Source organism: Girardinichthys multiradiatus, chromosome 18, assembly GCF_021462225.1.
Source record: "Girardinichthys multiradiatus isolate DD_20200921_A chromosome 18, DD_fGirMul_XY1, whole genome shotgun sequence".
NCBI classification, from domain to species: Eukaryota; Metazoa; Chordata; class Actinopteri; order Cyprinodontiformes; family Goodeidae; genus Girardinichthys; species Girardinichthys multiradiatus.
In genome coordinates, this window is record NC_061810.1 from 1,760,721 (window position 1) to 1,773,804 (window position 13,084).

Consider the following 13,084-nt stretch of genomic DNA (forward strand, 5'->3'; position numbering starts at 1 on the left):
TAATTCTTGCATCATCTGGTGAAATAGTCGTATCCAGGGTCATATTGTGTGTCTGCCACAGATTACTTCTAACAGTAGTCTCTGAATCCCAAATTATGCTCCAGGTTCAGCGGTTTTAAACATTTGCTGTATTAGGTCAAAAAAGGCCATATAGTAACAGAAAACCCCCCCACCCCCCACCCCACCCCACCCCACCCCAGTTATCCCATTAGGAAGTTATCTAAGGTCTTTTTCCAATCTTGCATGAAGATGTGTTATATGTGTTCCATTCACAAGTGGACAGCTTATACAACATCAGAATACACTTTTATCGGCTATATGTGGTCATTGCTTATTACCCTTTTGTATGAAGAAATAAATCCAAACTAATTTTGATTGCAAACGATTTTTTTACTCAGTTCTTTAACCTTCACATTTGAGGAGATAAATGTTCAGTGCTTGAACAACCAGATGTGTGCCTTTAACTGGGCCATAGGTCAGATCTTTATATACAATGATGCTGTCTGGAATGAATAGATAACCTTGTCTTTGTGAAGCACTTTGTGATTTGTATGTGTGAAAGGTGCTACATAAATATAATTTCATCAGTTATTACTTATGTGAGCAATGGCTAAGCTGGAAAATGAATATTAATTTGAAGTCATTTAAAAGGAAAATACCTGTAAGTTTTGGGGGCCTTGATAACAACTGAGTTATTTCACAATTTTTTGTAACAAATGTTTTATTGCAGTTTTTATTGTTTTTTTTAAACTGCTGCATTTTGCATCGTAGAACAATAAAGCAACACAAAAGTCTTAGGTGGCACTGCTTTGCATCAACTTTGGGCAGTGTGTTTTATAATTTTTGAGTGTTTTATTTTAGCCCTCTGCAAACCAGTTAGTGTCTGCTAAGGAAGATGCATAGGGGGCTGGGAGCGGGGGGGTGTCTGAAAATAGAGTCATCAGACAAGTTGTAGGCATGGTGCTGAGAGCTGAGTGTTGCCTTCTCTCACCAGAGCAATTCCCAAATGGGACTCAGTGTGTGTTCCCTCGCCAATATTTCAGTATATGTGCTCATGCTGTTTCACGGATGTAGGCGTAAAATTGTCAGACCCTTTTCACCCTCTTGTGTTATAAGTCCCATTAATATGGGTTTGATCCACGTAAGCTGTTTTGCTCCTATAATTTTCTCCCTGAGGGGTGACTCAGCAGCGGTGTGAAGGTTATTACTGTATAGTTTTCATTCTCTTTTTGAAAGCTTATTTAAGTTAGTTTTCAGTTTATTAAGATGTATCTTAACATCTGTTTGGACCCAAACATCTCCACCCTTTTCATCCATAGTCTCAGTCCTAGCTGTCCCCGATTTGCCCCCCAGCTTGGCCCTGCCACCCAGCTGAACTCATCAACTCAGCCTGACGCTGTTTTAGGACAGGAGTACAGGGTCCCAGAGGAGGTCTGGGCTATGCTCATCCACCAAGCTTATGAGGGCAAGGATTGGGTTCAGATGACAGGTGCCAGAGGGACCAGGCAGTCCCTTCAATGCAATACATACACACACACTCATCGACACACACAGAGAAATACATACACTCTGAATCTGGCTATGCCTTAATCCTCAGCCAGCTGTTGCAGTTGCTCGCCTAATCAGTCTAAAGTGTCGAGCACTGGGCCAGCTTGTCAATGTGTGTGTTTGTCATGGTGGAGGGAGGTGTGTGTGGGAGGGGTCAGGTAGCTGTGATGCATGCCGTTCACCCTAGCAGTCAAGAACATTTGGAAATGAACCCCAGTGCACCCGATGACGGGCTGGGCGCCCATTCTGATAAATTCATAACACATGTTCCTCGCACTGTCAGCAGCTACACAGACACAGACTCACGCACACACACAAACATCACACCCTCATTCATTATCTACCCTCTGGCTCAGAAAGACCCAGTCCTATCACCGTCCACCCCAAAGGCCAGGAGAGGTGAGATGGACCAAACACTCCTTGGTGTTCACAACCCCTTTCTTCCCTTTGAGCTGCCCCATCTCTCTGTGACCCTATTGACACTGAATAATCCATCAGGTCCAGGACAGGGAGGGTACTGTGTTTCTGCCAATTCATGTCTTCAGGTTTCTTATCATCCAGATAGTTATAATTTATGTTTACCCCAGGTTTTAGTCATCAATTTGCATACATGCATGTATAAATAAATAGAATAAAGCATTCATACATACATATAAACATACAAATTGTTTTCCAAGATGCCAGGCATTTTGATCGATGTGTTACAGTTAAAACGAGGTCCCCACAATCAGAATCAGAATCAGGTGTATTCACCAAGTTTGTGCACACAAACAAGGAATTTGTCTTTTGTTCCACTTTGCTCTCAATGAAGACATTTTAAATATAAGCATATAAAGGTAAACACAATGACTTTGTACTATTTAGAAATTTTATACAAATACATACTTTTATATTTATGCTTTTGCTGTGAAAGAAGAGATAAATAGCAAGTAGAATATACACGTAGCCTGAGAATCTTCTGAGGAATTCTACAATAACTAAATAACAGGTGAGATGTAAAGATGTAAGAATTGAATATAAAAGGATTAAACTCATCATTCAGAGCACTGTCTCTCAGGTCTCATTCACACCTGACAATAGCATGTTCTAAGTGATCCTGTTGTGTCCAGACAGTGCAAATTACGAGTGTGCACATATGCAAGAGACTTTGAGGAGGATTCTCTTCAGGCCACTTTCAAAACTTGCCTTTAAGCCTTGTGTCTTCATTAATTTGGCAGCCTGAACACAATCTGTCCTGAGACACATTAAGGACGGCCCACTGATATGTCGTCACTGGAGCAGCAGCATTACCTGGGCGACTCTCTGTTAACAGTTTTAATAAATGAAGACAAAAGCACTTTAAGTGGAGTTGCCAAAATTAGCACCCGCTCAGCCATTCTGTCACATGCTGGAACTTTATTGATCAGTGGATTTACTGACACTGTAAAGGTCAGTGAAGTTCTCTCTGAAATGTGTTTTTCTTGTATTGAAAACAGATTCAACCCAAAGCACAAAATCCCTATATTTATGTAGAGTCACCATCATGCAGCACAATGTGCTTGCACTAAAAAACCTGTGCAATCATCTGTTAAGCTACACAGGTAGTTGAAATAATGATACAAACATCCAATCAGATAGATCTCAGCTGTGATGTTTCAAGACAATAACGTAGATGGGCTGATTAAATATATCTGTGAAATATCATTATACCTGATTATTGGTCCATTGAGCCCACTCTGTGACGTGCCTACATGGTATTTTGCATTTTATGTGCTTAAGTGTGTTCTGATCACTCAGCACCCATGCCAGGTCTGATTACAGGCCAAGACTGGACACTTCGTAGATTATCCATGAATTTTGGAAAAACTTGGTAATTAAAAGGTAAAGTTTGTAAGCTTGCCTGCGTCTCATCTCTGCGTCATTGCCAGCATATTGAAGATCGGTTTATATGTTCTGCACAAAGATTGGGATTAGGATTTTACGATTCCCAATGCCAGATGAGGTAAAGCAGCTCTAACACAAAGCTGAGCCTCCATGGTTCACTGTAGGCATCTGTTCTTTTTTTCATGAGCTTTATTTTCCCTTCTGTTAACATGAAGCTGATGTGATGGACAGAAAATCTTCAGTTTTGTCTCATCAGTCCAAATGATAATCTTTTACAAACTTCAGGGTTTGTCAACATACATTTTGGAACATTTTAGTGTGGCTTTTTTGTGTTTTTCTGTCATTAATGGAGTTGTCCTCACTCCCGCTTATCCTTCACCCTCTATGGAGCCCAGTTTTGTTCAAAATGTGAAAAAGTGAAATATCTTCACCTTGGATTAAACCTTGAAGGGTTTAAATGGTTTCCTTGGCTCTATTTCTACTATTTGCACTCTCCATCTGATCAGCCTAGGGTTGCATTTCTTCCTGCATCCACGCACTGAACCTTATACTTCATAGTAATAATGATCACTGTGGTTACAGCAACATGAAGCTGCTTGTATATTATCTTGTATTCTTTATCTTTAACATGGATATCTGTAATCTTTCTACGCTCTTCTTGCACTTCTCTGCTTCGCCTTTTCCGCTACATGTTCAGTGCAGTGTACACAACAATGGCAAACTTCCCAGCAGCATGTTTGTTCCCTATAAATTACCTGAATGGATGACGAAAACAACAGTGATGGTAGTTAAGGTTCAACATTTAGTTGGAAGTATAACTTTCATGCAAGGATGGCTACCATATTTAGGGGTACCAAACCATCTTAGAAAGAAACAATATATCATTTCTTTTCACAGTTTATTTTATCACATGCTGTAGGCATGCAGGTTAGGGGTTAGGGTTAGGGTTAGTTACTGGTTAGTTATTGGTCAGTTACTTTTAACTGAATCATGCCTCAGGAGAAATGAAGCATTGTTTCAGTGAGCTGTAAGGATAGCTACCAAGGTTTCTACATCTGTCATGAGTTACACATTAGTAAACATATTTTAGCCTTTTTGAAATGGTGTTGTGTGTTAAATCTTTATTTAACATAGTGCAAAGAAGATAAACTCGCTGTTTAACAGCACACACCAATAATTATTTAATGAATATTAAATGTACCTGATTTTTCCATTTCCAAATGATTGTCTTTATAATCTAATGTATTTTTCATAATAATTGCTGTATGCTTGTTTGCTACTAAATTAACTTTTCCTTTTTCTTTACATAGAATGTCATTTAAACAACATAGCTTTTAAATGATTATGATTATTTCATAACCGATCTTGTTTTCCATAAAAACACACTTCAGTCTCATTTGATTAACAGGTCCTAATCCTTTTTGTTCATGCAACCCAGTTTCATCCTGTTGGTGATGGAACAAGCATAAATGAAGATTTGTATGCTTAAAACCTTTCAGGGTGCAGAGTTAATAAAGCTGTTAATCGTTTCCAGTGGAAGCAGTAAAGCAAATCCAAGTCTTATGATGACTCATACAATACATTTTCCATGTCATATATTATCACAAGACCAGAAGCGCTGGCATTTGAAATAGTTTACACAATTTATTCTCAAACTAAACAGCGTTGTCCATAAAGGCACATTATAATTGTGTAAAGATGCACACATAGCTTCTCTGTTCAGCACACTAATGTTATGTAATTGAAATGAAACATGATTTGTTTTGCTTTCCAGGCCAACTTCCAGTTAGAGTTTTTTCTGTGGGTGTCAGTGAAAAGCAAATGCAAGTCTTATGAGGATGATTCACATAATATGGTGATTTCTTAAAGCCATTAGTCTATTATTTGATCACAAGATGAAACTCTGAGCTACATCACCAGTTCATATGGACCATTTCCACACATGACGCTATGCATGAATATGATATCTGTTATAAGCCACATCAATAAGATGTGTTAATATGATCTACTCTGCAGTCACATTCTGTGCTTTAGCCAGAACCTCCTTTCTCTGTCAATACAAAAGCTGCTGATGCTCCCCTGGTAGTGTTTGCTATAAAAGAGCATAGTAAGCTCATATCGATATTAGGGGAAAAAAGAACAGACTGACATCAAGTTGTTCAAATTTCACATTGACTGTTTTCTAGATATAGCCAAGGGAATGGTATGGAGACTTAACTAGGCTTCTCCACATGCCCATGTAGATCCAGTATCAGTGCTTTTAGTCCATATGGCAGTCTCTACATAATCAATGCATTTTGACAATCAGATGCAATTAGTACTAGAATATTTGGAATAATGAGGATAATGTGTTTCCTCCCAGGGGTTAGTCTTTTTGAGATGTCTTCTAAAATAACAGTGCAAAGCTGTACTGGACAGTAACGGGCCACAGCAGTCTCAAACTGTTTGCCGTTTGAATACTTCATTCAGGAAGCTGACTGTATGTTTGGCATTAAGTGTATTTTATATACCAGAAGTGGTTAACATCAATCAGTAGACAAGGGATTTTTATTAGTTGTATGAAGAGCCTTAAAGAGGTCTCATGGCCCAAGACCTTGCAGTATGTCCCCTTAAAATGAAGTGTGTCTAACAAAACAATATCTAGTTGATGTTTTAGCTTGACATTGTCTAGAGGAATAAATCTAAGCTGTTATTATGAACCCCACATTTCAAGGGGAGTGCTACGATCCCCTGTATCTTTATTTAATACTTTTTGTTTTGTTTTGTTTTAAGTTATTTTTCAACTCCAGTGGCCATTATTATTTTTTCAAAGTACTTTTTGACAGTGAGTAGACAGGATATGGTGTGGAAAGAGTGGGGTAAGGGAGAGCAGAAAGTATCAATGGGCCAGGTTTCGATCCCGCGACAGCCTGCGTCGAGGACTGAGGCCTCCAAACATGGGTCGCCACTTAACCCCCAATGCCATCAGCGCTCCGCCATATATTTAGGACCCTTATATTGAAATTAAGAGGTAGTTTTCTAGTTGCCCTGTTGTGTTGACAACAGCCACTGATTGCTCTGTAACACAACACTAATACATAAGCATTGAAAGGCCTCCTCTACTTGTAGATCAGTTGTGTGGGAACATATGGTAAGAAGAAAGCATGAAGCTTACTAATAATACTGACTCCTGATATGCATTGGTGGTTTTTAAGCAAAAAGGTTCAGGAACGTTTTGCTCCTTGCACTGTTGACCACCACCAGACACTGCTGGTGTATGCTGTTTAATAGACAATAAGAATATTTTCTGATGCTATAAATGACTGATGACAGAATGACAGAGAAGAGGCTGGGGGGATCATGATGGACAAAGGATTTAAAGAAACAGAATGAAGGTGAACCAGACTGATGAGAACAAGACAACAATCTGACACCGACTTACTAAATCAATGACTATTTATGCTGGGGAGTATGGTTACTGGAATGTTAGATTGCATAACAGAGCAAAAACTAGTCATTAATAAAACATAGACATTAAAATAAAAAGAAATGCAAACACATAGAGAGTAAATACAATATGTAGAAATAACATTCATACGGGTTGTTAAACAATTCATCCATGGCAAATGAGTATTCCCATCTGGACACAGAGAAAATGTCAACAGCATTTTTATTAGACCTGAGCAGCTGCGAAGGCCTATTGTAATCGCTACATTTCTTCGTGTTAATAAACAAGAAGCCAGCCATCTTGGATGGAATTTGCGATTTTGACCCCATTTATTGCCGTTTATAGCCTCTATATTTAAGCAAACTCCTCCTGGAGATTTTGAACAATCGGTTTGAAATTTGGTCAGTTTGCTCAAATGGGATGGGGTATCTAAAGTTTTCAAAATCATGAATTTTTGAGCATGCTCCAGCCCCGCCCCCTGAAAACAGGTAGTGTAATGTTTTATTTGGAAGGTCCACATTTACCTAACCTCTGTCACCTAATCAACATGAAACCATCCCCAGTGACAGATAGCAAGATGGTCTAAGTAAGTCTCCAGTACTAAATGGTTTGGAGGGGGTGGGTGTGGCCGTGGCGAAGCCTGACGTCATGCTATGGCCTTATGTTTGCCTCTGATTTCCACATTTTTCATTCGATTGACATCAAATTCAATATGATTGATATTAGTCCAGGCCCCTAAAGGGATCCAGTGACTTAAATGTTGGGTGTGGCCTAATTTCTCCACAGCGCCCCTAGAAGCAGTAAAACGACCAGCCCCAACCCATTCTTTGACCAAGGATTGGGAAATTTCGCACACATGTAACTTCTCAGGACCTCCAACAAAGTGACTTGGACCCATTGTCCAAACCTCACAGAAAGTTGGCCATTTTGGATTGAATTTGCGATATTGACCCCATGTTTGCCATTTCTAGCCTACATATCTGAGTGAACTCCTCCTACAGCTTTTGACTTACAGACTTCAAAATCACTCAGTGCGCTCTCAAGACATTTAGGATCAAAAGTTACACAAAAGCTTTTTGTTACATCAAAGCATATGGGTGTGGCAGCATGGCGAATTTTGATATCTCGCAGTTTGAGTATGGTTGGCTCTAAATCATACATGTATGATCCGATTTGCTCCAAACTGAATATGGGGGAAAGGAGCCTGAGCTTGTGTGGGAGGTCGAGATATATCGACTAGAAATAGTCAAGCTCGCCTCCACGCACACCGTGGGCTCTGGAACCCATCTCCTCGAGAGGGGCTGGACTCTCTTCTAGTCCGCAGTGGCCCCTGGGGAGAGGCGGCGGGCTGGGGTGGGTTTGCTTGTTGACCCCCAGCTCAGCCGTCTTGTGTTGGGGTTTACCCCAGTGGATGAGGGGGTCGCATCCCTGCGCCTTCGGGTTGGGGACAGGTCTCTGACTGTCGTTTCGGCCTACGGGCCTAGCGGTAGTGCGGAGTACTTGGCATCCCTGTCGGGGGTGCTGGATAGTGCCCCTCCCGGGGACTCCATTATTCTGCTGGGGGACTTCAACGCCCACGTGGGAAATGACAGTGACACCTGGAGAGGCGTGATCAGGAGGAATGGCCTCCCCGATCTAAATCCGAGTGGTGCTTTGTTATTTAACACCATGTTCAAACATAAGAATGTCCATCGGTGCACTTGGCACCAGGACACCCTAGGCAGGAGGTCGATGATCGACTTTGTTGTCGTATCATCAGACCTTCCACCGCATGTTTTGGACACTCAGGTGAAGAGCGGGGCTGAGCTGTCCACTGATCACCACCTGGTGGTGAGTTGGATCCGCTGGAGGAGGAGAAAGCCGGACAGACTTGACAGGCCCAAGGGCATAGAGAGGGTCCGCTGGAAACGTCTGGCGGAGCCCCCCTCGGCCAGGGATATATTCAAATCCCACCTCCGGGAGAGCTTTGACCAGATTCCGGGGGATGTTGGAGACATAAAGTCCGAGTGGACCATGTTCTCCGCATCTATTGTCGATGCTGCTGCCCGTAGCTGCGGCCGTAAGGTCTGCGGTGCCTGTCGCAGCGGCAATCCCTGAACCTGGTGGTGGACACCGGCAGTAAGGGACGCTGTCAAGCTGAAGAAGGAGTCCTATCAGCTGTGGTTGGCTTGCGGGACTCCTGAGGCGGCTGACGGGTACCGTGAGGCCAAGCATGCCGCGGCCCGGGCTGTGGCAGAGGCAAAAACCCGGGCCTGGGAGGAGTTTGGTGAGGCCATGGAGAAGGACTACCGGTTGGCCTTGAAGCAATTCTGGCAAACCGTCCGGTGCCTCAGGAGGGGGAAGCAGTGCTTCACCAACACCGTTTACAGTGGGGGTGGGAGGCTGCTGACCTCGACTGGGGACATTCTGGGGATTTCTAGGCACAGCCGAGGGCCGGTGGGGGTCTTGTTTGGGGACCAGTGGATTTCGTCTCTTCTTTTTGCAGATGACGTGGTCTTGCTGGCCCCCTCTAGCCAAGACCTACACCATGTGCTGGGGCGGTTCGCAGCCGAGTGTGAAGAAACTGGGATGAAGATCAACTCCTCCAAGTCCAAGGCCATGGTACTCGACCGGAAAAGGGTGGCTTGTCCTCTTCAGGTTGGAGGGGAGTTCCTGCCTCAGGTGGAGGAGCTCAAGTATCTCGGAGTCTTGTTCACGAGTGAGGGAAGAACAGAGCGGGAGATCCACCGACGGATCGGTGCAGCTGCAGCAGTAATGGGGGCACTTTGCCGGTCCGTTGTGGTGAAGAGAGAGCTGAGCCGAAAAGCGAAGCTCTCAATTTACTGGTCGGTCTACGTTCCTACCCTCACCTATGGCCATGAACTTTGGGTCATGACCGAAAGAACGAGATCCCGGATACAAGAGGCTGAAATGAGCTTCCTCCATAGGGTGGCTGGGCACTCCCTTAGAGATAGGGTGAGGAGCTTGGTCATCGTAGGTGTTCCAGGCACGTCCCACCGGGAGAATGCCCAGGGGACGACCCAGGACACGCTGGAGGGACTATGTCTCTCGCCTGGCCTGGAAACACCTCGGGTTCCCCGCGGCGGAGCTGGAAGAGGTGTCTGGGGAGAGGGACGTCTGGGTGTCTCTGCTGAGTTACTGCCCCCGCGTCCCGGTCCTGGATAAGCGGTAGACAACGAGTACGAGTACGAGTGAATATTGTTGATCTTTGTCATCCTCCAAACTATTGCAGTACTTTGAAATTTGGATAAACCTAGGTGCCCCCTAGGAAACTTCAACCACTTCATATCCTTCCTACATCATCAGATTCACTTAAAATTTGGCATGCTTCGTTGTGGACAAATGCTGAACACGTTGGCATAGACAATTGATGACACCACTTTAGCCCTGCCTAGCAACAACCAAGTGAGTGCAGCTACCATCAGGAAGGTCAGATTTTGACAAATTTTTTAACACTTTTCGCTGGAGCACAACTCGGCATGAACGAAGGTCGTATGAATGCTTGCTCACGGCACTGCCTAGTGGCAATGTGGAGAATGGCGAGGCAGGCTCAACAGTGGCTAGGAGGCGGCGATGCCAGGCATGGTCGCTACACAGGCTGAGTGGCACTTTGCTGTGAGGGCCACCAATTCTGCTTTATAGCTTTGATTACTGTTATTAATAATACAGAAAATGGCAGTAATAGCTGTACAATACCTATTCCACTTAAAGCCCTTATACCAACTAGAAGAGAAACAGAGTGATTTTCCTTGGAAATATTTTCAGCTGAGTTTCTGCTTCATCAACATCACGCAGATTTGGCGGTGAAATGTTGAATACGTCTACTAGGAAAAACATACTGTGTAGGGTGGAGGTCCCAGGCAGCCCGACAGACAGCCAGACAGCTGATTCACTGCCTTTCTCTTCTATTATGTCAGCAGTCGCACTGATATGGGACAAACAAATGGAAACTTGTTTGGCATGTTTCCTTCTCTCTAGGTAATTTTAAAGTTAAGGTGGTTATTGAAAATAATTTATTGCAGAGCGTCACCAACAAGCTTATAGCCTACTATTTTATGACATTTTATTTTATTTTACATCCCTGGGTTTTTGCCCTATTAAATATGATTTGATACATTGACATTAGAAGCTTTTAATGAAGATAGAAAGGGATCAAGTTTAATGTGAAATAATTGCTGTTACACAGCTTTTCAAAACACATTATCAACTAGCCTTCACTAAAGTGGTTTGTTCCCAAACTTCAGCAGAGTTGTGTTCTACATTCAGAGTGTTTCACAGTGCCATCTAGGCTCAACTTTTATGTTTTTGTCCACAAACAGATAGTTCGTTCCTGTGAGTCTTTCATCCAGAGAAGTGAAGGTCCTTCAGTCAGAAGATTCAAACTTCAGTCTATTAAAATCTTTTATGCTTAAACTACAACCTGCTCTCATTTCACACCTGACATATGCATTACGCTAACAGTTTCTGTAAGACCAGCTCTGTTGTTAGCATGGTTGACAGTGAGAAGGTCTATGGTGACATCATCACTGTCTGTGTGGAGTTTGCATGTGTGGTACTAAGGTTTCGTTCTTACACTTTAAAAACATACATGTTAGTCTAACTGACCACTCTAAATGGACGTGAGGTGTGAATGTTAATGGGTGATTGTGTCTCTGTGCTGACCCTGTAATGGACTGGCAACCTCTACAGGAGGCATCCCACTTTAGATCAGTGTTAAATTGTTGCTGCCTTTAAGCTTTGTATTTGTTCTGAGGTTCTGTAAAAGTTTTCAGGGAAGAGCATTGTGTTGGATAAGTTCATTGCTTTTGCATTCAGACTCCATTCTCAGTCAACCAAATCCAAGATGGTATTGGTGTTTTACAGTTGAGCCCCACATGCATGTGTAGCCTGTACTGCAGAATCTGCTGTGGTTATTGAAGTGTACAGACACATATGTGTGTGTGATTGTGTGTGAGTGAGAGAACTGGAGAGCCCCTGAGTGCTCTTTGTGCTAATAAAACAGCAGCTCTATAGGACACTGGACACCATGGATCAAACTCCATCACATTACTGAAATATTACACCTCCCCAAGCCAAAGACCTGCACTCGCCTGATGTGTCTACATGTCAAAAGGTGTGTGCGAGTACACGCCTTGCTCTGTGTGTGTATTGGCAGTGTGTGCATATCCTCATCTGCACATGTAGGTGTGTGATGATGTATGTATGCAGTCATGAATAGTTATATGTGTGTTTACCCACTTTGTTGTCAGTGGCTTGACAGTTCCTTCACAATACACTGTGTGTCTTCGCTCTAAGTGCTGGCATTCATCGATCTCCATCCTGTGAGCAGGAGACTGGACTGGTAGAGGCTTCATTTCTCTGTTCCAAATGTTGATGGAGAACCTCCAGCCTCCCCTTCTTCTTTCTGTTCTTTTAGCTGCTCCCTGTAACGGTCAACACAGCAGATGATCTGTCCACTTTTCACTCTGTCTTCTATACTGTTAGGTCACTTTTCTCCTCTGTATCCAAATATCTACAAATTCTGTTTCGCCTTTTCAACTTTGACTCCAAAAATCTCGACATAATAAATGCCTCTGATATACTCATTTCTAACTGTATAAATCTTAGCATCCTCAGGTCTTCCACTTCCAGTTCCCTTCCTGTGTTTTTGTCTGCAGCACATCATGACTGGACTTAATTTCTGTTTCACCGCTTCTCTGTCAAACTTTTTTTTAGCTCTTGCTGCTCTCCTTTTTTCCCTGATAACTTCCCATACACCTCTCCATCCACCCCATCCTACCTGCTCCTCCTTTTTCTCTCTTGTGCTCTGACCTTTGGACTTTGAACCCAGGTGTTTCATCTCTGGCTGTCCTACTGAGCCAACAGTAGCTCCCACTGTTTAGGAATATTAAATGGTTTGTATCATATTTTTTAGGGGGTGGAAGCAAATATTGCCAGTTTCCAAAGATTGCTCCACAGAGTTGCACTGGAATGTACCAAATTTTACATTATTCAGAAAACACCTTCTGATGTTCTCTATGCGGGTATTTATGGAAATAGCATTTGCACTGAGAATGTGTATACAGCACCCTTCACACTTATGTGCACAGCCTTGTAAAGATGCATAATAATAAAAAAAATAAAGGAATATTTTATTGTAGTAGTGTCATCTTACATCGATACATTTTAAAATTAAAACCAACTTTTTAATTTTTGTTTATTCATTCACTAGGAAATAATTATTAGCACCTCTGATGCTAATACTTT

General features: G+C 42.6%; 1 protein-coding gene and 1 long non-coding RNA gene across 5 annotated transcripts in view; one reads left to right on the forward strand and one right to left on the reverse strand.

The window, feature by feature from the left end:
• The window catches only part of bcas3 (BCAS3 microtubule associated cell migration factor), a 465,863-nt gene that overhangs the window by 350,008 nt on the left and 102,771 nt on the right, over positions 1 to 13,084 (forward strand). The gene's annotated exons all lie outside the window — the stretch shown is intronic.
• Positions 1 to 13,084, reverse strand: part of LOC124883841 — a 36,846-nt gene that overhangs the window by 21,224 nt on the left and 2,538 nt on the right. For both annotated transcript variants that reach the window (XR_007042336.1, XR_007042337.1), the window contains exon 2: positions 12,077 to 12,261. This is a non-coding gene — a long non-coding RNA (uncharacterized LOC124883841). The remainder of the gene's footprint in view (positions 1 to 12,076; positions 12,262 to 13,084) is intronic.